The sequence below is a fragment of the Gavia stellata genome, chromosome 12 (genome assembly GCF_030936135.1).
Source record: "Gavia stellata isolate bGavSte3 chromosome 12, bGavSte3.hap2, whole genome shotgun sequence".
Taxonomy (NCBI): domain Eukaryota; kingdom Metazoa; phylum Chordata; class Aves; order Gaviiformes; family Gaviidae; genus Gavia; species Gavia stellata.
This window is the reverse complement of record NC_082605.1, coordinates 5,764,445-5,783,293: the sequence shown is the minus strand read 5'-3', so window position 1 is coordinate 5,783,293 and position 18,849 is coordinate 5,764,445. Positions and strand designations below refer to the sequence as shown.

The 18,849-nt window shown below is 42.9% G+C and overlaps 1 protein-coding gene across 6 annotated transcripts in view; it reads left to right on the top strand.

Annotated features, from left to right (window-relative positions):
- Positions 1-769: 769 nt before the first annotated feature.
- IP6K1 (inositol hexakisphosphate kinase 1) overlaps positions 770-18,849 on the top strand; it is a 38,890-nt gene continuing 20,810 nt past the window's right edge. For 2 of the 6 annotated variants that reach the window (XM_059823060.1, XM_059823054.1), the window contains exon 1: positions 7,508-7,546. The gene's annotated coding sequence lies outside the window, so the exon portion shown is untranslated. The other 4 variants (XM_059823055.1, XM_059823057.1, XM_059823058.1 and 1 more) reach the window with 4 other exon arrangements.

Here is an 18,849-nt window from a genome sequence, read left to right as displayed (position 1 = left end):
CGGGGCTCGGCGTTGGATTGCGGCAAGAGGCGGCGGGGCGGGTTTTGGACGGCGTGGTTGCTATGACGGCCAGCATCGGGGCTCCTCCCCCTCGGCCGCCGCCATCTTGTTGTTGATTCGAACGGCAGGGAGCGGGTGGCGGGGAGCGGCGGCGCTGGGGGCTCGGTGTCGCCAGCCCCCGGCTGGGCAGGCAGGGCCGGCTCTGGTGAGCCACAGCGGGCGAGGGCCCGGGGCAGGCTGAGGGGCGGGGGGGCTGAGCTGGACACGCTGCTGTGAGGGGAGGGAGCGAGGACCGGGCGCGCTGCTGTGAGGGGAGGGAGGGGGGAACCGGGCGCGGCCCCGTGAGGGGGGGCACGGGAGAGGGGAGAGGCGGGCGCGGTCCCGTTGAGGAGACGGAGAGCTCGGCGCAGCCCCGGGGAGAGTCGGGGTGAGGTGGGGGACAGGGAGCCGGGGACGGACCGTGGGGGGGAATCCGGGCGCGGTCCCGTGAGGAGGGGAAGGGGGTGGCCGGGCGCGTCCTCGTGTCCGCGGGGGGTGTGCGGGGGGGAGACGCAGGTGGCTCCCCCTGCCAGGCCCGTATGGGGCATAGCTGGGGCGGGAGGGTCGTGCCTCAGCGCGGGGGGAGCTCTGGGAGCTGGGCTCAGCCGGGGCGGCCCCGTGGGCAGCACGGTGCCTGGGCACGGCCGAGCTGCCCCGGTCGGGGGCCCTGCCCAGCAAGCAGATCTAGCGTCCCCTCCCTTTGTGCCCTTCTCTTCTACAGGAGCAGCGTGCAAGAAGGAACTCGGCAAACCACGGTGGTAACATGAAACCAACATGGTGAGGAAGCTGATGGCGTTGGGGGCCCTTCCTGCATCCCAACGTACTGCCACCCCCGCGGAGGAGGGGGTGTGGGTAGGCTGTGGTAATGCTGACCGCCCCGATGGTTACCGGAAGATGCCTGGCAGTCCCCGGAGGCGGATGTGCTCATGGGTCTGCAGAACTGGACTGTAACCAACAGCCTTCCCTGGGGTTTCCAAGTAGGACTTGGATTAGGAGAGATGGTACTGCCTTCTGTTCAGTTTTCAGCTACTCAGAATTTAAACTGGTGCCAGGCTCAGTGTCCCTCCATCTTAAAGCTCTGAATCAGCAAGGCCCCCGTTTTTCTTTCCAGCAGTATGCTTTAGTATGTGCTGCCTTTCTCATTTCAGCCTGTCTTGCTGTGTTTCTGCTCCATCTGCATCTCCTCCCTTCAGGTTCACCTGGCTTAACTTGGTATTCAGAGCTTCAGAAGCTGAATTCCAAGATTGGCCTTTGCTAACAAAGCACTGAGTGGTGCCAGAATGGTGTGGGCTTGGGTCTCTGTTCATTCTTAATGTAATATTTCTATAGCCGGTAGGCCTATTTGTGTAAACTTAGTTGGTAGCTCGTCTCACAAAATAATATACTATAATGTCTTGTGCAAGTCTCTTTGTACTGAACTGTCATCTACAGCTGATATACTGACGTGTGTGTGTATGGTCAGATTTTTGATGGAGAAAAATACTGTATTCGTGTTACATATCACTGAACTAAGACTTTGATTTCCTTTCTACAGAAATTCTGTTAGGAGCTTTGAAGTGTTTTAGAATTAGATATATCGGTTATTAGATGTTGTAACTATAACCATAAATAGGTCTATTAGGGACATCCTAATCCTGTGCAACAGTTCCTTGTTATTGAGAAATATTCTTCTGTGGCCGGGTTAGTTTAGCACTGACCTAAGGTAAGTGCTTTGTTTTGGAGCTGGAGGGAAAGTGGTACGTTTTGAAAAGATTGAGTGTGATCTCTGTATATAGCGAGATAACATCGTGTTGCTGTTTCAACTGCGCAAAATTCTTGTTTTGTCAATGTTTTGAATTGCCCTAATACTATTTTTTCTTCTGATAGCATTAGAGGGTGTTTTTTACCCTCCGTGGCTTTTTCAGCACAACCATTTCCAGGTGCATGGATGAACAGTCTATGCCATCCTGGTTACAGTCTGTTAAGCAGATCTGAAGTGTCCTTGTCATGGTGTTGCCTTTGTTTCCTGTCTAATAAGGACTTTTGGAAGAGCAAGGGAAGTGATCCTTGGATTCTTGAGGGGGAAGCTGGTGTATATGAGGTCATTACCATAGGAATATCTGACGACCACCGGGGAGGAAAGGGTATGATACCCTGTTAGGGCCCTCTTCTGAACAGTGTGCGTGTCTTTCCTAGGTTAGTTTCTACTCTGGTTATCCAGTAGGCACCTTTGTGTGTTTCTTACGTAGAAAAAGAGCGAGTGAGTGCAGTTCTCTATTGAGATGAGAAAGGGGACAGTTTCTAGGATCAGCTTCCAGTCACCAGGAGTTTTGGTTGCTCCACCCCCTGTGTGTAGCTTCACAGTGACTTTAAGCTCATGTAAGTATAGACTGCAACCAACAGGAGGTTCTTGCCCTGTCGCTGGTGCCAGCTGGGGTGTTTGTGCAGGTGGGAATTACAGTTCCCTGACTTACGAACCGATCAAACTGAAGACAAACTGACTTTTTTTTTTCTCCCCAGCTTTGTGGGTGCTTAAATGATTTTTGCTGGTGCAAGGGCAATGGTGGGAAAATGGGGCTGGTGGTGGAACGGAGTCTTAATCTTGTTCAGGGTAACCTGCAGTGTGACTGTGAAACAGTGCAACAATGTGTGTTTATGTATTTAGTTATATAAAAATATAATTTTTAAATACATATTTACATATATTTAAATAGAACAGTAGTGTCAATGCTTCTTTCCTGCTACTTTTGTGAATAGTGTCGTTGTGTGCTTCAGTATCAGGATGACAGTACTGGGCATGATGTTCTTATAAAAATATTCTAGAAAGCAAAATTAAATGTGCTTTGAGATCCCCTCTCATGGCAGATTGTGCAAGTCAACTGACTTGCAAGTTACTCTGTATTGCATTGCACGTAGTGAGAAGTCAAGGTTAGAATAACAAGCACTTGGAGGTCGAAAAATGCCCAGGCTGAAGTAGGACCTGCACCCTTAATCAGTTAATTAGCCTTCTGAACAAGCATTATGATTCCTTCTTAATCATGCATTGCATGCTATTCTCATCCCGTCTGAGCTGCCTGGTTTGTTTCTTCTCTCCTTCCCTCCCCCACATATGGAGTTTATTCATTTTGGATAGAATTATCAAACTCTGAAAATGTGACCTTGTTGAGCTTGACTAGTGCGAGATGATGAGCCCTGTACAAGCTTGGAGCTGTTTGTTGACCACCTGCTTACAGGGCACAGTCTCCTTGGTTCAATAGATGACCCGATGTTTGTAGAAAGGTTTGATCACTTGTCATCTTAGATTTCAGTTTTCAGTTTATTTTCTGTATGTCTAAAGGTTGTGGTAGATGTGGTGAGTTCTGACTGGTGTGCTGCAGTGTGGGGTAGCACTGTCTTCTGGTTTCCATTGGAATAAGAAATGTAGGTGGTAAGTTTGAAGTTGAATATTCACAGCCTGTGTTCCAGAGGAGGTGTGTTTCTTCCATCTGTGGTTGAAATGCAGATACTGAAGCCATAGACAATCTGACAGAGGCCTTGTTTGGGCCATTACTCGGGCATTGCGTTGTAATCCAGGCACTTCACTTGCTGCCGTCCGGTTTCTCCAGTCTGCCCCTTGGGAATTAGCTTGTAATATGTTTGAGACGTGCATCGCAGTTGAGTGTTGATGCTCGGATTTATAGTCTTGGAAGTTAGTATTGGCAGAAAACTGCAGCCTGATTTGTTTACTCTTGCATTTGATAGTGTCACACTGTCGGTCTTGGTGCTGGGCAGGGTTTAGATTTGAACTTGACTTCCAGAGTTTGTGTGTGGCAGCTCAGTAGATCTGTGGCTCTGCGCTTGCTTGTTTATATAATGTGACTTGCCTAGGAACAACTGCTTTTATTTCTGACTTCTCAGTCTTTGAGAAGAAATGTATGAAAAACAAGCCTAGTAAATACAAGTGGTCCCTCGTGAGCTGTGAAATGGGTGAGCTAGAGAAAAGGAGTGAAAGAACAGAAGAAAATGCAACAGAAACCTCTGCAAGAATCGTGTCAAATATTTGTATTACTTGCTGTAAACTGAAGGGACCCTTCAGATGTATGGAGGAGCAGCTAGCGGTCTCCCTCTTTTATATTCCTGATGTGACAGGAATGCAGAGTAGGATGCTGGCAAGTGTTTAATCTCAGGTTTGTTGCTGCTGTTGTAGGGGTGGTGGGGGGAGGAAGAGGAAGTGTTTGTGCATGGCTGCTTAGTTTGTGTTTTGCAGGCATCGCCTGTACGCAGTGCTTGTGCTGTTCTGATGTGGCAGCAGCTGTTATTTTTGGCTTTCCCAGCGTGCTGTTCGGGTAGATGTTCTTTCTAATAGATGCAGTTCTCTTAACTGGCATGTTGGGGTGCCTGTCTGTCCTACGGAGTCCCCATCGGTGCGAATTACTCTGCAGATAGTACTAAGGTGCAAGTCATATGCCTTCATTTATTTCTGTAGGCTTGTCTATATGCATTTTCAGTGGCATTAACTGTGTATGAAAGACAAGCTTCTTTAAGCTTTCTTTTATTTTGCATAACCCCTGTCACTTATGTGGTCAGTTTCATTCACAACAAATTATTTTATCCCCTTCTCTGGGAGTAAAGGCATAAGCTTTACTATTATAGGCTGCCTCTCTACCTGTATAATGATGTCGACGGTAGTTAACATTGGTGCCAATTGTTTCTGTTCAAAAATAACATGGGCGTAGCTGCCATAATTATATTAGTAGAAGGTACGTGTCAACCAAATCTGATAAAAGCAGTAAAAAAGGTTATGAGATGTAATGTGCCTATCCTGCTAGGATGTTACTACACGTGGTTGAGAGCTCTGATACATAAGCTGTCTGTGATTTAGCTTTTGTATTTAGAAAGGTTATCTCCTCCACCAGCTGTCCCGCTTCTTTGCCAAACGTTACCTGCCTTGTATTAAGGCCTACAGCAGTGCCTGTTCAGCTGCCACAGTTTAATATACTATGCTTCAACCTTTCTTCATTAATACCCACCACTGTGTCGTGAACCAGGCCAGGTGAAGAACAAGCATGCGTCCTGTTTTACTCCACGGCCTGGTTGGTGATCTTAAGTTGAGGGATGGAGAAGGCAGTCGGGGGCAGTGGTCCCCTCAGCCCCAGTGGTACGTTTGGTAAAGAGCATCTGTCAGAGTCCAGAGGAATGACTGGACTTTGCAGGAATGAAGGACTTTGCATCCTGAAGGAGCTCGCAGTGAATTCTGGTCCCAGACTCTAGGGAAAGGGTCCTCTCAAATGATCTGAATAGATGAGCAAGTAGAGATCTAAATAAAAGCTAATTTAGCACTTGCTAACTCATATCCATACAACATCTTGCAGGCTGACTTGCTTCTGGCGTCCTCCTCCCTCTTGATTGTGAGAGGTTGGCTCCATACTCCAGTGACTGCTCAACAGAGAGAGCTTGGGTGACATCTCTAAGGTAATTTTTTTTCTGTTTTGCCCAGAGTACATATGCAGCCACCTTAAATATCATGCGAAGAGAACTAAGCTGTTTGCTTTTTACCTCTCACTTTGTAATTTTACCCTTCAAGTAAGTGTATGTTGATATGGTTTGCTCTCATCTTTGGAGGATACTACAGGAATTCCTGGGTAAGTGCACTAGAACAGAGTGAAAAGCTCAGTCCTGTTTTGTATTTGTTAACTTTTAATCAAATAGGTGTCAGTTCTTTGTAGTAAGAACTAAGCTTCCAAGATTTGAAGGCTAACTCTTATGCTCTAGCAATTCTGGCCATTTAGGTGGCTGAATTGCAGCTGAATTATCTTATGGTGATTTCAGAACTCCATCATTGTCTAGTTTTTTTTTTTTTCTTTCTATTCTGAGGTTAGTTTGCTGAAAGATGATAGGCTGGCGTGATAGTCTTCCAGGCTGAAAGGCATTACTTTGTGCTGTTCTAAATTCGGAATAAAGTCTAGCGTACTTGTTTTCCCCCAGTTCTTTATCAACAAAGACGTGACTCAGTAGTAGTACCTGTGGTATAAGCATTTGTTTGCCAGCAGACTCAAATGACCTCCTTTTCTTAAGAGGCAGCGTTTTTAAATAGTGGTTGTGTCGCACAGTTCACTTTTCTCCTGGGGATGCCCCTGACCTGTGTGATTATGGTCTTCGCTAGTTTGAAGTGCAACAGGTAATGACCAGAGATGCTGAGCTCCATAACTACCTTCCTGTGGTAGGGAGAGGAGAGATGCAGTGCTTTCTCTGCAGGGGATGCTCCTGTGTCTTTGTCACAGCTGACTTAAACGCTGATCTAAAGGTGAACTATTGTATAGCTCATATGTTTTTGCTGTGACATTTCTCTTTTTTTTTTCTTATGTAGTTCTATGCTGAGCTGCATTTTCCCCCTTTTTTAAACTGCCAGGTTGGATTTGTGCAAAATATCATGTGATCTTTAATTTTGGTTAGCATTGTTCACTGTTGGTATCAAAGCATTGTCAAGTGTTTCAAAAAGTGAGTTTAGGAATCTTAGAAAGGCACGAGAAGATAGGGCTGGCTGTTTGTTCTGTGTCCTTTGACAGTACTGTCAAAGCAGCTTAAGCACGTGTAGGGAGGCAGTCATGATCTCATTACAGCTAACTATAGGTGATAAGCAGCTTCGAGCACCAAAATCAGTGCACCAGTGAATGCAGATGTCAGTGAGTTATTTAAAGCAGGAAGGATTTGGGAGAGAAGCCTAAGGGGCTGCATAGTCCTGTGACTTAGTCAGTGGCTGAATCAAACCAGAGAGTAACTTCAATGAAAATGTTGGAGCTATTGCAGAAGATGAGGTATTGTGCTCGTGTTGGTTTAAGTACTGTTGTGGATTGTAAGTAAAACTGGTAAAGTCCTGGAGCTTTGGAAGGCCCTCACCACACTTGCTGCCTGGTGGAAGGTGTATTTCGCTTTTCAGATCTGTGGTCTGTGTGTAAAGCTACGTGGCAAATCTGAGGAAGGTATCCCTGTCAGATTCGTGGGGGTCAGCTCTCTCATCCCACAAATGTAGGGGGAAAGAAAGACCTTTTAACTTCAGTCTTTTGAGTCTGTCCCAAAAGAATTGTTAAAGCAGTCTGAAGCTCAGTGTGTGTTGAAACACTACATATGCAGTTTTTTTAGATAGTTTCTTAAACAAACACCCCCCCCCCTACAATAAAACCCACACCAGGTTAATCTTGAATATGCAGATTTTGCTTAGATTAAATGTGACCAAATACAAAATGATTATGGATACCCTTACTTTTGCAAATATTGGAATGGTTTACTTTATTTCCCATTTGGACCAAATATTGTGAGTCTTTTTTCTTATGCTGTGCAAGTGGCATTTTCCTTGGTTGGGTATAAATCTTGTTTATGTAATTGAGGTCTTAATATTTCGCAGTTCTTACCGCAAGTGTTGACCTGAATACACTTATTAAAATTTTAAGGTAAGCTAAATCTGAACCGATAAGTATTATCAGGCATACTTAATGCATTTTTTATTTTTACAGAACTGAGAGAAAACCTCTAACTCCATTAGTCAGACTGAGTAAGTATCACTCTTGTGCACTGTGCAGAATACGAATGGTTTTCACTCTTTCTTCTTCAGGTGCTATGCACGCTGGTTATTTTTTTTTCCTGTAAAAGCAGCACTCGGGGTTTCTGGTTTTCCCCTAATTATTCTTAGCTTTAGTTAAGTAAGATCACATGTATTTCTGTTCCTGTGGTCTGTTCATTAGTCATGTAGCATCCTTAGGACTGGCACTTTTGTATGTATTTCAGCAGTTGAGAATATAGTGAACCTATTGATAACTTGGTTCACCTAATAACAAAACCCAGTCGTCTTAAAAAATTAATTCTGATTTGTAAATGCAGCTCAACTCAATTATTCTTAGTTAAAATAGTTATGGGTATTTTATCATTCACCAGCCGAAAGTTAACTGCAGGGAATAAAGAGCTGGATTTAAATATCTTCCTAAAACCTGGCAATTAAAGGTTACAAGTTAGATTGTGAAGTGTTTCAAGACTTTGTGGTTTTTGTGCTTCATCCTATTGTGACATGACAACCAGAAGAAAATTCAAAACCTTTTAAGAATTCTGATAAGGTCAGTGTCTTGTAGTGAGCTTGGCAGGTTGACTCTTCCGTGAGTGCATTCAGTTTCTATTGTTTCAGGTTTGCTGTCATTTGCAGTTTTGTTACGATCTTCAAAGAAGAGAACCGTGTGTTATTTTCTACCCATAGTGCTTGTTAGTCTATGTCTTTCAGTCTGAGAGGGTATGCTTCTGGCACCTGTTATCATACTGTATTGAACTGGAGAAGAAAATGAAAGAGTAAATTTGCTTTTCCTAGCTGTATATGGCCCGTGATGTATTGTAACCCAGATAGCTGTGAGAATACATCTGATTTGGCAGACTGAGGTTTTGTTGTAGAAGCTGCAACACGCTGTTCCAATACCTTCAGAGGAATTTAAGGTGTGAAAAACCAAGGTAGCTTTTATACACTTGAGACAGACCTGCTATTAAAAGCAAACTTGCCACAGTCTGTGTGTCTTCCAAATGAATGTGTGCTGTGCTTTTTTAGCATATGGGGCAAAAGCAATTTATTTATTTTTATATATATATATATATATATATATTCAGGTGTTGCACTTTATTTAAAGAGACGCAAGCCAATTTGACAATAGATCAGGTTTAACAAATTATTTTCTTTTTGCTTTGGCTTTACAGCTCTGTTACTTAGCCGGTGGCCTCGGTCATCGTAAGTGGCACTCTAGAACGCCTGTTGGAAAGAGCTTTGAGCTCTACTTCAGCAGTTTAATGTTTAGACAAGATACTGGAAATTTGTGACCTGTAGAGGGTTTACAAGAACTTGTTTGCAACTGCTGCAGTGAATAGGAAACTAAGTATAGGCGTCGTTTGTTTGATTCTTCACTTCATTTGCAAAGGAGGAGTTTCTTCTTTCAGACCTTCAGAACAGAACTGGATGGTGTGGTAGAGTATTCTGAGAAGCCTGCTGTCCAGTGTCAGTGTATAAGGAGAGTAATAAAGAAGATTTGGATTATTAAAGGTCCCTTCCTTTGGAAGGAGCTTAAGAAATACAGTAGAGCGAATTGTGTTCAGGGACTGCTGTTTTGGCATCTAGGAGCTCCCTTCTTGGATATTTCTTTTTGCAAAGCCAAAGTTACACTGCATCCTTTGGAAGTGTGAGGTTTGCTAGAAGGCGGCACCAAAGGATGGCAGTGCTGGCTCCTGGTCTGGTAAAATGATCTTGCAGACATTTTTAAATGCCAGGTTTTGGGTTTTGCCCTTCAAAATACAGAACATCTTGCCAAGCTTGAGGCTGTGGCTAGCCATCCAATTCATGTGTCTTCTGAGAAGATAACCTCAGGTTCAGATTGCCTTTCGTTTTCACTCAAGTGGCTGGGTGCGCCTCTTAATTCTTTGTCCTTTACCTTCCAGAGTGTACTGCAAGCCACAAAATAACCCCTGAGGTATTTTAACACCTTTAAGATTTTCAGTGTGAGTGATTGAGAGTTTTCCAGATTATGCTGATTCCCAGAAGAGTAACAGGTTATCAAAAGGCCCAGATCAAAATCCTTTCCATGACCCTGAGTTGTGTGTCATGTATGTTTTGCCATATTGGATTTTTTAATGTCACAAGGGATGTGAGAGTATCCTTGTATGAAATTCTCTTTAGAGTTGCAGCTAGTTTCAAAGGAAATCTGCTACCTTAGCTTTAAGGGCCATCAGATACTATATCTTATCTTTTACTTAAATTACTTGCTAGCTTTAGTGCACTGTCTTTCTCTAAAATATGTTTGTTATGACAGAAACTTTTAAGTTGTTTCCTATTCAAAACCTCAAAAACAAAATGTTGCACTTTATCGCTGTATTTCCATGGCATTGTTTACTTTCTTGCAGCACCTACATTGAGGTTTTTTTTTTCCTAACACGGAGCTCAAATTTCTCTCTTTCCTTCTCTTATCTGTGTTTTTTTGGTTTTTTTAGTCGGTTGACTGTACAAGAGAATGTACTGTATACGAGAATGTACCTTCATTTAGTACTTTCTCATGGAAAAAGTCACAATGAAGAAGTGTCAAGTTGGGAAGTTATAGCTCATCTTTTCTTGCCTGTGACCCTTAAGGGTCATCTGTTTAGGAAAATTAAGCTGATATCAAGCAGGGGGCATGGATTTGCAATGTGATTATGTGGCTTTAACTCCCTGTGGACATGCTTGTAAAGTAATTTCTGCTACAAATGCTTGGGACAGCTGCATTAATCAGCATGTTCATCCTTGCCTAGTGCAGCTCTGCCAGTGGAATCCCTTAATGTAGATACAGTTACAGTAGTAAAACTGCACTTTTAAAATAAAGCTTGTTTTGTTGGGGCTATTGAGAAGGTAGACAGTGATGCGAGTGCTTTTTTTGTCATTGTGACTAGCACGTGAGCTATCAGCGCTTTTTCCAAGGAAAGAAGGATTAGGCAGAAAAGTAGGGCCCCAAAATACGTCTTTTCCAGCTGAATTAATTTTTTCATCAGCAATGTAAAAATAGAAGGGGTTGCAGCAGGAGAGGAGAGCATCCTCTATCGGTTGGTCTAATAAAAGATTTTACCTATCTCTACAAGCCTTGCTATATTTATTCCAGAATGGGTGTCCACTCAGCATCGCAGGGCAGCCTGCAGTTCCCTTTTCTCATACAATAAATTAAGCTGTGTCCTGAGCATTAATATAATCTGGAGTACTGTACATCTGACTGCCTTGGATTTCTCTGCTTCTCTGACCTTTTTCAGATGCTTAAGAATGTCCCAAACTTTCTTTAGTATCACAGTGTCTCGGAACTGCATTAGCAGACGAAACCACTAGATAACAGCTGCTCCTTGTGCTTTTGGCACAAGAATTTGTTTACCAGGGTGAAGTGAATTTGTTTGGATGATCTTGCTTTTATGCTCTTAAGTCTTTTTGTGGAGCTGATGTGCTCCTAGGTTGTCCTTTCTGTTTCTGCCATTTGAGCAGAAAAGTTGCTAAAGGGTTTGGTTTTTCAGCCAAATGCAGCACCACATTCACTTGAAAGAGGTGCCCTAATTTGAGTCTGTATTAACAAACTCAGTTCAGTTGTTGATGGACTAGGATACAAATTCTTAAAATCTTGAGAATGTAATTATCAGGTAAGACTAAGTTGAAACGGAGTGCAGGGGGATCATGGAAAATAAAATGATCACCAAACTGCAGTCTTTTCAAAACAGTATACAGATAGTTTACTTGACTATCCCGCTGTTCCTTTCTGAAATGCTGTTTTGCCGGTGGCTGAAGTACACCAGGACTGAATGGTTTGAGCAAGATCGTTGAAACATTCAGTGGAAACACAAAAAACAGTAGCCTGTTCCTAGTTCTTTTCTTTCCATTTGGATGATCCCAGATTCTGATTACCTAAAGAATCTCTTAACCAAATCAAGTGAGCACTCTGCTGACCCGTTAAACTTCAGCAGATGTAAGAATTGCTGTATTTCTCCTGGCTTAAAATGTTTTAACAGTGTTCGGACAAAAGCTGGGCTGTCTGGTAAAGCTGCATGATGCTATTTGGGGCCTGCCAAATGTAAGTGTTGTCAGCTTCCCCATGTAGAAAGAGACCAGCGTAGCTGAAGCAAAATGTTTGTTCAGCTTTATCTTCACAGTAAGACAGCGAAAGAAAAAATTCTAATGCATGTGCCCCTCCATTCACTCTCAAAATCGCTTCTGACTGTCGAAATGCCCTGGTATATCTGTGCCTGCATATGTGAGATTAAAGTCCCCTTGGGTAGTGAAATTCCAGATTGCACGAGGCTGTGAAGCTTACTGTTACTGCCTCATTTTACATGGAGGGGTGGGTGGAGCTTATGCAGATAATGTATTAAAGTCAGACTATTAATCTTTTTCTTCAGAGCTGCTGTTTGTGTATCACCTGCAGTTTTGGTAGAACTTCCTCAGGTCAGGGTGCTACTCTGATGTGGTCTACTGGTGACAAGAGGCAGAGGTAGGACCCATGCCATGGCTAAGCATATGTTTGTTTCTGGCCACAAGTGAGAAGATGGGCGTAGTACTGATGTTTCCTGGTTTGGATCTTAGTTCTCTTTCTAACAGCACAAGTTGTACTGAATGGGCCTTGCTACAGATTTCTTGAAGGCAGAGATCCTGTAGTCTTCAGTTCCTTTAAGAGAGCCAATTACTTGGAATCCCTTTATCTAACACTGTTCATTTCCATATAATTAATTCTCAGACAGCTCAGAAAAAGGACAATGTATAGATCTGAGGAGGAGATGGATCAGAGTGGTGTCACAGCCCACAGCATATCGTAGTAATTGTAAAGTTCCTTTACAGCGAGCTTGAAGCGAACCAATTTAAATGCTGTTTTTGAAGGGCATTAAGGGTGAGATTAGCTTGCTTGTGATGGTTCTTCGTGGCAAGTTTGTGTTTGGCTTTGATACATAATTCCCAGACTTGATAGATTTAAATCTAGATGTTGTCCTAATTCCTAGGAAACAAAACATTTGTGCTGCTTCCTGAGTACTGGAGCCAGCTTCTGCTCCTTACCAGCTGACTTTGCAAAGGGAGGGGAGAGCGTGGAACATGTCGTTGCTCACAATGTGCTCTTTGGATAGAATTCCTGGATCTCTGCTGCAGGGTCAGTCTCTTCAGAATGAGAAACGTTCCTCTTCACAGATCCTAAATGGCTGCTTAACAGTAGCTGTACTCCATTCCTTTGGAAACTTCCCCTTGTCTCAGCTGGGAATGGGATGTGGGGTCTTTGCTTAGCTTTCCTCTTCAGGAGCCCACAGGAAAAGCAGAGACAAAGGAAAACTGTTTGAATATCTGCTTAAGTTTTCTGAGTAGCAGAGTATTGCAGGACTGCACTCTGGAGGTGAAGAGGAAAGTGCAACTCTTTTTTTTTTTTTTTAATGCTGTGAAATGCAAAAATGCACAGACAAACAGTAGCACAATGTTTTCCTTATTAGCAGTGGGAGGAAGAGGCAAGTGGGAGAATTTTTTCTTCTCTGGCCCTAATGAAGTCTGTTTGTCTTTTGCATTTAAGATCTCAAGATAAATGTGCAGGGTGGCAAGTCACTGCAAAGGGATTTTTGCTTAAGTCAGGTCTCAGTCAGCAGCTTAATAGAATGTGGTTTCTGTAACTTGTGGAGAAGGTTTACAAGCAGTTAATGCATATCACACAAGTTCTGCTGTAGTTGCTATCTTTTATTTTTATTTTTTTATTTTGGGGAAATAAGTAGTGGAGATATTGGGCTAAAGGACAGTGAGTCTGCATCGTGACCTGAGAAATGAATTGGCTTAGTCATAACAGTTGAGCTGTAGTGATTGGCAGGCATGAATTTCTGTCAGTGGCTTCAGTGTATGGCTAAAGAAAATCCAGTTTGAGTCTGTCTTTTCTGCTGAAGGAGACATAGTTAATAATATCCATGTCTTTGCTGAAGGGTCTTCTGCTTGAGGCAAAAGCTCTTTCTGGTTTTCTTTTGATTGTTCGCCCAAGTAAACAATTTTATCATTGGAAATAGATATTGAATTTTTCAAATCCACCTTGTTCCCAGAAGGGGGCAGGGGAGACTTGCGAGTTCTGGAGTCTGATAAAACATACTTTTGTTTGCTTGTGTTACACTTCCGTGCTAGCTTTCAGGCACAGCGGGCACTGCCATCGCTTTGGCAGTGTGAGCATAGCACAAAGAGATGCCTGCTCAATGCCAGAAGCCTGCAGCAATGGTCTAGGCTGCAAGCGTTTTGTGTCCTTTGGTTCTCCTTTCTCTTGGGGAGCATTGGAATAGCTTCAAGTTTTCTCCTGCCGTTCCCCCTCATCTGATACACTGAGATATTATGCATGTAAAAACCAGGAGAAAATGGAGTCATCATAAAGCATCTCCTTTTCTATACCTAGAGCAGTCTGGCTAGTTGGCATCTAACTGGGTAGAAATCTTAATTCCTGATTCCATCATCTAGATTTTTCTTCTTAATTAAAGCTGAAAAGAAGCTTCTCCATGAAACTTTCTTACGGCTTTTCAGGAGGGCCTAGGTTTGCTCTTTACAGAGCCGGCTTCCCTTTGCTAAATTCACTCAGCCTGGCCAACAGTTGAGAGGGAGGCTTTTTTGCCAAATGTGTTGGAAATGGGGTCATGCAACTCTCCAGTGAGTTGGTTTTACATCCTGCAAACAGGCCTGTGGTTTCTTTGACAACCTGGAATACAGACAGAACAAACTCAGCTATGTTAGTCTGCATTTCTGTCTTTGAATTGTGGAAACAGCTACTTTCTCTCAGGACAGTGCTTACTACAACATCCCTGGTAATTATGAGGTACCTTCTACCTCTACATCAGCAGTAAAAAGCTAAACAAAGACTCTGCTGAGTGAGGTGGCTGAATGAGTGATGGGTGGCACAGACTTGCTTGAGGTATTCAGTGCTTTTTATGTCTAAATCTTCAGCGGTAAGGTCTCCTGCGCCCCTCTTTTTAGAGGCAGGGTTCAAAGAGGAAACAGCAATCGGAAGCAAATGAAAACAAGAGTGAGGGATTACTTGAGAAAACTTGAGCCATGTGAGTCCATGGGACCTGATGGGCTGCACCCAAAGGTGCTGAGCTGGTTGTGTCATAGTGATGCCAGTCTTGGTCATCTTTGAAAAGTCACGGAGGTGCTGGGAGGTCTGAGATCACTTGACAAAGCAAATGTTGCCCTTGTCTTCAAAATAGGCCCAAAGGATAATCCAGTGACCTACAGGCTGGTCAGCCTCACTTCAGTCCTGGGAGCAGTTGTGGGTCAGGTCCTTGTGGTACCCCTTTCTGGGCATGTGAAGGGATGTCAGTGGGAACAGTCAGTATGGATTTACCAAAGGTAAGTTGTGTCTGACCCACCTCATTGTCTTACGTGATTAAATAATCAGATTTGTGGATGAGGAAGAGCACTAGAGGCCATTTAGCTTAAGTTTACTGAGTGTTTTGATGCTGTCTCCCACAGTATTGTCGTATACAAGTTGGGATGGTCTGGATGGGTGGAGTATGAAGTCAAGCACATCAGGGAATTCTGAAGAGCAAGTGAAGTCAGAGGAGGGTGAACTGGTGATTCATAGGCAGAGCTCTTTCCACACAGCAGGATGATAGCTTCTGAAAGTAGGCTCTTAATCAGTCTTTGTTTTCTTCCTGGACGTCATTTTTCACCACAATGTGATAAAAGAATGGATGGAAGACAGTATTTAAAAGGCTGTCTGGTTGAAATTCATCAGTCTTGTTTATTATCAGTGTAGAAGATTAATCTGTCTTTTTCTTGAGGGGGATTGATGTGAATGTTCTTCAAGATTATCTTGTTTTGTTTTTCCCGCAGTCATGTGTATATGTGATAGCCACTACAGAACTACAGTTAAGTACAATACATGGCAGTTTTGGAGATTTTAGTCATACCTGACTTAAATTGCCATGGAGGATGTGTGTGGAATGCTGAGATGTTGGTTTGTAAAGAAGAAAAACAGTTGCTGAAAACATAAAGTAATTTCCTTTTCAGCAGGTTACAGCCTCTTTGGGTTAGACCCATTTTTCTAGTATAAAAGGTGGGCTGGAGATTTTCCATCAGTCCAGATCTACTGCGTACTTTGATTTCTCTACAGTGTTCCTAAAATACTACGGAGCATCTGATAATCTTTTTGGGATTACCAATCTGGAAAGAATACTGTTTTTTTTAGTGCTGGGCAGGCTCAGGTATATCTACTTGTGCCCAAGGAACTCTAATTGCAAAATTCAGTGTACGATGCTTGCTTTGGAATTTTTTTTCCTTTCCATTATTGCTATTACTGCCTTGCTGCAGCCAGTGGTACGCTCTGGCATTAAGAATTCAGTTTAAGCAATCTAGTGTGGTAGTGTGCTAAATTAAGGTGCCAGTTATGAGCAAAGAGGTTAATGGTCTTACATAACATTTGTCTTGAGGTTTTTTGTCAGTCACTGCAGAATTAAAAATAGCAATTAGAAGTTCCGTTTTGTCCTAGTTGTGGATTTTTCTGTGGAAATCAATTATCGGCAGCGACTGACACTTTTTTAATCAAAGCTGTTTTTTCTGCTTTAAAAGCATCATAATTCAAAAGTTGAGAATAGATACTAAAAATCCAAGTTCACTTCAAGCTGCTTATGTTTGTCTTTCAGTTATTGGTCTCTTGGAAAGCTGTAGATCATTCTTATTTTATCAAAACTACTTAAGGAATGTAATTTGAGCTCTTCTGCATTTACAGCTTTTGTAATAATTCTTCATGGGTTTAGCTCCTTGTGGCTTTCTTGCTTCTGTGGTTAACCCTGTAGCTTCTCTGTACAGTTATTGGTTAAAACTCTTAACTCTTGGCTTCACTTAGCTATTGCACTGTGTAATCTGAAACAGCCAAAAATGTGGAGTGTTCTCAGATGCATCTGAGAAGATCTTCTGTTGTGTTAGCCACATTTTTTTCCCACTTCTGAGAACGTTTTACCATTTGCCCCAAGTTGGAACTGACTATATCCATTGGGATTAGCTAGTATATGTGTCTAATCTCATCCTAAAGCTCCATTCACAGAGATTCTGCATCCTTGCTGGTAATGTGTTCCTACCTGTTAAGGTTTCTCTTCATGTCTAGTCTTTGCAGTTTTTGTAACTATGGAATTCATAATGCATTTTAACTTTGATTATGAAGGAAAAACCACATATGTTCATCTGCATGGCAGCGTAGATTGTTTCACATCTGTGCCACTATTAAGTGGCAAGGGAAATGATTTCTGGCTACTGTTGTCTAGGGATCATTCAGGACTTGCTTCATAGTCTCCATTCAGAAAAACGTCCAAATGGTGTCTTGTTGAAAGGTGCAAAAAACCAGAAGAACAGGGGAAGAATTGTCCTCAAATTCTTGGTTCCTGGTGTCTGTGAAAACAAAGATTTACGTAATTGAATTTGCTGCGGTCTACTCCTTGGCTTTCCATTTGACATGCCAGTGTGTTCTTGCAGTGCATTGCTGCTCCTCGCTTCTTGAAGATACACCTGGGCTTAGTGCTCGCTGAGCCTTTCTCTTCGGTTTGGTACAGTCTGTGCATGAGCCCTGGAGCTGTGAACTGCATTCGCTAGACTTGCCCTAATTTTTTTGCATACGATGATCTCTGGTTTTCAGTTGTTCCTTGATTAAATGTCTGCTTCCAAGGGCAGTTGGTAGCCTGCATGTGCAAATAAGCTGAATTGGCATTTGAGCAGGGAAGTGCTAAGCAGACCTGCAGCTGGGCATGTGGCAGCCCGAAAGCAGAGCTCCCACTAAACACCACTGGCTGTGGCTTTCCCTGCTTGTATTAGAGGTTCCATTTAAAGTCCTGATCTTTGAGCAGTGACCTTATAAATTCTTCTAGCATTTCTCTGCTGATAAGAATGAAGAGACAAGACATAGTACTAATGTGTTGTATCAGTGGGTCAGTAGCTGAGCAGAGGTCTCCCAAGGGTAGGATTCATAATCCTCTTAAAGGAGAGGAGAGTCAAAGAGGCTTTGGGAGGTCACCTTTTACGGGGTGAGAAACAATCCCTGTGTGAAGCTCTGCCTTTTTGTGATCACTGTCTCTCCCTTTTTCATATTTCATCTCACAGCAGCGGAAAATAGATCTAGATGAATCTTACAAGAGTCTTGACCTCTGTAAAACTTCTGTTGCCTCACGAGTCTGCACAAGCAGAGACTACCTGCCAGAAGACAGCTGTGTGTGTACGGGTTGATAATGTTATGTGACAGCGTTATGAAGTCTTACTCTGTACAGATACTAGTCTGTTACTCATGAAACACTTAGAGCATGCTTTGATCTAAGTGGGACCACGTGCTTCTGCTTAACACTGTGCAGCTTCACTGCAGTTTTACCTTTGCCTTATTTTGTCACACCCATTGAGTTGTGAGACATTCAGGTGTCTAAATGTCATCCTAAATGATGGCTTTACTGAGTTTTCTTAATGTTTTAAAATTGTTTAACATGTGTTTTGATATTTAGAGATAAATACTTCCAATGTTAGTGACTAAGTGTCAGCAGTCAAGAATTCATTAAGATAAACTTCTTGCTTCTGATTTAAGATATTTTAGTGATTTGTTGGAACAGAGATGTTACAGCATTTGCTCACGAACATACTGTTTTCTTTGAAAATTACTTTTTTTGCAAGAATGTCTAAATACAGTAGTGCTGGAAACTTGCTGCTTATTCAAGTGGCAACCACAGCTTTAACTCTGAATTTCGGAGGAGTGAATCATGTATGGGGGTAGCCCAGACTGTTCTTTGGGCATCCTGTCCTCCAAGTGGCAGCAAGATGACAAGCAGAAATTGAATTTGCCGCATTTCTTCCAGGAATCCACCGTTTGATCAATGCCGTGTCCAGAGTTAGGTGTTACAAGCAGTGACAAGAGCTAGCTAAAACAGATGTTGATCATGAATCACAGAATCACTGAGGTTGGAAAAGACCTGTAAGATCATCAAGTCCAACCATCAACTAACACCACCATGCCCATTAAACCGTGTCCCACAATGCCTCGTCCACATGTTCTTTGAACACCTCCAGTGAGGGTGACTCCACCACTTCCCTGGGCAGCCTCTTCCAGTGTCTCACCACTCTCTCAGTAAAGACATTTTTCCTAATATCCAGCCTAAACCTCCCTTGGTGCAACTTGAGTCCAAGAAGAAATGGGTTTCAGGCTAAAGTCATGAAACATACCTTATGAATAAGTGAAATTCTTCTGCGAAGACCCTATAGTGTCACTAGCTTTCGGGTATTGCAGTGCACAGTGAATGGCGAAGTGTTCGGTCTCCAGCAGATGAGGGGTACGTACATGCAGCTTTCGGAGCTGTGATGGCACA